Genomic DNA, 4,369 nt, shown 5'->3' on the forward strand with positions numbered 1-4,369 from the left:
AGGAAACAGCAAGTACACAGATCCTCTGCAAGCCTTTGAGTTTCTCTAGCAACAGTTAATTTCTAAAGAATTTGAGAATTCTGGAATTGGGAAGGGTACCAGCTGCACAGGCTTCTCTGCGGAGTGGGATCAGCACAGCAAGTGAGATGTCTCTAGTACAGGTTACCATTTGCTGACTTTCTTCCCGTCCTTTCCTAATTATATCCCTCTATGTGGAAGAATTTTGAGACTGGTGGTGAAACGGGGCTGGTGCTCTAGAAGACAAGATCCAATTTTTCACCTTCGGCTCCCATGTAAAACTTAGTTCATGAAGACAAAGGGAATTACCTTCAGTTTTGTGCTTTAGAGGAAACTTGAAATTGTTGCAAAGATGAGTAGGTGCTGTGTGAGTGGTGATGCTCACTGAAGAGAGTGGTTGGGTATTTCCCGAAATGCTGTCAGATCTCCTCCTGAGACCATGAGCCTTTTGTCACGCAGTAGCCAAGTGAGCCACAAAAGAGGGCTGGGGGCACGTTAAGTGCTACATAAGTGGTTAGTATTAGCAGGGAGAATTTCAAGAAGGGAATTTCCCAGAATTGGATAGGGATTAGCTTCTGCAAGTTCTTGCCTGGGTGAATATTTCAGTGTGTGAAATGGTACAGCTGTGCTCATGCGGTGGGTCTGGGCTGTTGCACAGCAGTGGGATGCGGAGCCCATGTCTCCCTTCTGTTTTACCTCTGGGAAGTGGGGTAAAGTTGAGCTGTTGCAGATACTTGGGTGTGAGCCCATCTTTGTGTGTGACGGATACATCGCTGGTAAATCTATAATTGCCTGTAGCAAACTGCATCAGACGTTTCCAGCCTCTTCCACCCACTTGTCAATGTGACTAACGATTTAATTATCGCGCTGCTTAACTCAGCCCGGGAGCATTCCTAAGTGAGGTATATCTCCCTGTATTCCCCCCTGCTCTGCCAACGTGGGCTGTGCAAAGTGCCTGCTGCAGCTGCTGAGTGTGTGCACGAGGAGGGGGTGAGCAAATTACACACTCTGGTGCTGATTTCTAACGAGCTGCTCAGGTGTGAGAGAAATAACCCAAGTGCACAACACCTGTGTTGCCTCCCAACTGGCAAATCAGGGACTTTTCGACTCAAGCTAGTTTGGCAGCTGTTTGGAGAGATCATTAGGACATTTCTGCCAGGGCACTTGACGGGGTCCTACAGCAGAGGTTTGGGAGAGTAGCGTGGCCTCTCTTCACCCCTGACAGCTCATGTGGTGTATTTCTGTCTCTCTCATATCTTCCGTTGTGTCCCTCCACTGTACTTGTCTTTCAGGTGCCTGGGATGGCCTTGCCCTTAAGTGAACAAAGTCTCTGAGAAATGAACTTCTCGTACATTGAAAATGGCTTGTTGGGACGGAGAGAGCACAAACCTGAGACGGATACATCTTTCAGAGGAGAACAAAAGTTGAGGCTGGTGAAGATCGCAGGAGTTCAGGGTTGGTAGTTTTGTCTGCTGTCCCTTCTCCACCTGAAAAATTTGTCAGGCTTGTGCCTGTTCTGTTGTTCCTGCCCCAAACCGCCGCTGGTGGTGGCTCTGGTGGGCCTGCCTCTCTCTGAGGAAGGTGGGAGGATGACTGGATTTAGGAAAAACTGCCTGGTGGTATTTCTTGGACCTTTTTGTAAACCCGAAACAGGTGAGAGCAAGCTTTTGCTGCAGCACTGAAATACTTGTATTTGCTCTGCAGTGTTTGTGGGAAGCCTGGTTTGCTTTGCCCTGGCAGCAGGTGGGAGCTGCTGTGTTTCAGCTGCAGCAGAAGTGACTTCAGCTTTCTGCAAAATGGCAGTAGTTGGTGCCCGATTACTCCTCCTGTTGTCAGAGAGCCATGTAGTTTGTCACCTTAAACAGTGTATTAGCTTCTGCACCTCCAGCGTGCTGACACAGCCCGCCAGAGGACCTGTGGTCTCCAGGTGTTGGGCCCAGTGATTGTAGCTGCAAGGATCGTTTGTTTAGCTCATGTTTAGAGGAAGCTGCTGTGTCCTGAAGGACCCACCTGCCCTACTCTGTTTCAGGTTTTGCAATAAATGTGTGTGTTGAATGACTTCCTTTGGGGGCAGGTTACTCAAAAAAAGGCAACGACAGAGCTGCGCTCATGTTGCTCAGTCTCGCTTCTGTGGTCTCCTTCTCCTTGCTTAATTTCCTTTCATAACTGATATTCCTGGGGTACCTTCTCCCTGAGCTTTTAAATGGGTTGTGTTGAGTCATCTTTGCACAAGCTGCAGCAGGAGGTCCTGTTGGAATGGTCGTGAGGTGAACTTGGGTTTTCTTGGTTATGTGGGGGATGTTGTTCCTACAGCAGAGGGGAGGGTGTGCTTGTGTTTTCCAGCTGTACCCCATTGCAGCTCTGGTCTGACCTGCTGCAGGGCTTCACACTCTTGGGCTTTCTCACCCATGCCAGCTGCTTGGTCTTTTATTCCCCCCCCGAACATAATCTGTTTTGATAATCTTCTCCCAGGTCTAAGACATTTGCTATACTTACTCTAACTGGAATTTCATGGTGTTTGCTTCCTAATTATAATTAACCGTGTAGATGCCTTGTTATTTCTTCCTTCTCAGTGTGGGCTGCTCTACCTGTGTGTTAATAATGTAATCAGTGTGCTGTCTTGACTCTGAAAGCCATGAATGAGATCTTTGAATGAGGCTGATCCTTGCCGTGATTTGGTTTAAATGAGTGTTCCTACCCTTATGCAAACTCATCCTTCCAGAATGATTTCACAAGAGGCGGAGTGGCACGTTGTCTCGAGGTGGTATGACTTCTTGAAATGCTTGAGTAAAAAATTCAGTGCAAAGTCGGGTGTATATTCTTCAGTCATATTCCAGTAAACCTGAGTGGGCAGCGGCTGTTACTTCCCTTCAGGGCGTCTGGCTGTGAGAATTACTGCCCTGCTTTCAAAAGCATAGTAAATGCAACACTGCGGGGTGGCTAAATCTGATTGTAGCTACTACTGTGATGGTTTTATGGAAGAATTTGTGTCATACTGTAGATAATAATGGGCAAGATAACTCTACTTTTCAAGTCGGAAAAATGAAGATTGAGTTTTTCAATTAGTCTTCTGGTTTTCTACAACTGTTCCAGATTCCTTAATCCCACTTCTGTGGGATTTTGCCATCAATTTTTTTTTTTAAACTATTATTATTTACCAGGTGACATTACTCCCCTTGCAGTGGAGGGAGCAGAACATGTCTGAACTTTTTCATTTCCTACAAGCTCCTTTATTCTAAAACTGACGTGCTGTCTTTACTGCTTGGAGGGACTACATCTTTGTATGGAAATAGTTGTTATGCTCAGCAAATAAACTTTGACGGGTAAGTTATTAGTTTTAAAATAGGTACATATAATGCTGGATGGCTCTTTTAACCCCCACCAAGTTGGAAAGAACACCTTGTTCCTCCCACGCTCTGAGCAACAAAGCATTTTCCCAAGGCAGAGGGATATGAGCTCACCAGGATTTGCTGTACCTGGCTTTAGGAATTTGTGCTTCAGCTCCTGATGTCTCCTGTAGGTGGGGGATGACCTGTCCTGAAGTGAATGTTCCCCACCCTTCAACTCTGTGTTCCCATCCAGGCTTGTGACTGCTCAACTTTGGCAACTTAGGCACTTTCACACAAATCCACCAATTTCACACGGAACAGTGAAATAGCAATGGTGGTGTGCATTACTTATGAAGGAAGTAAATCACATAAGGTTGCTAATACCTCCTTATGACAGAGAAGTTATGGTGGCTCCAAGAACTAAAATGTTATGTATGAAGCTTTCAGTTCATCTCATTGGTTTGAGAGAAATGTCGTTAATGACGAGTGGCACCACACAGGACGCTGCTACCTGTTATTAATGGTGTGAAACGTGTCTCCAGCGGAGATGCCCTCATCTTTCCAGCAGATCTTTGAGCCTGGGACACAGCTGTGGTGTCTGTCGGTGCAGCAATTCTTTTTCAATAATGCATCTTATGAGTAGTATCGTTAAGGAAAAGAGAAGCTCCTCTCTGTGTGGTAAGACTGACTCTCTTTGATACAAATCGGTTGCTTTGGCCAGTTTTTTATTACCAAAACATCACTTGAAAGCTTTTTTTTGGGGGGAAATAACCTTGAAGCCTTGCCTGCTGGGGAAGCAGCTTCTCCCCCGGGGCCTGAGGCACCTTCTCCTGCGGGCGGGGGGGGGTTCCCCTTCCCTTCGGGGCCGCGGTGGGAGACGCTGTGTTCCACGCCAGCATCCCACCGACCGAAAGCGCTGCTTTTCACTGGCTCGGAACCCGCTGTGGGGGTGGCGGCGGGGCCGGGGCCCGGCGGCGGCGGGAGGCGGGAGCGGGGGAGGTCGCGGCGGCGGCGGCGGGAGG

Source organism: Calidris pugnax, unplaced genomic scaffold, assembly GCF_001431845.1.
Source record: "Calidris pugnax isolate Ruff unplaced genomic scaffold, ASM143184v1 scaffold56, whole genome shotgun sequence".
Classification (NCBI taxonomy): domain Eukaryota; kingdom Metazoa; phylum Chordata; class Aves; order Charadriiformes; family Scolopacidae; genus Calidris; species Calidris pugnax.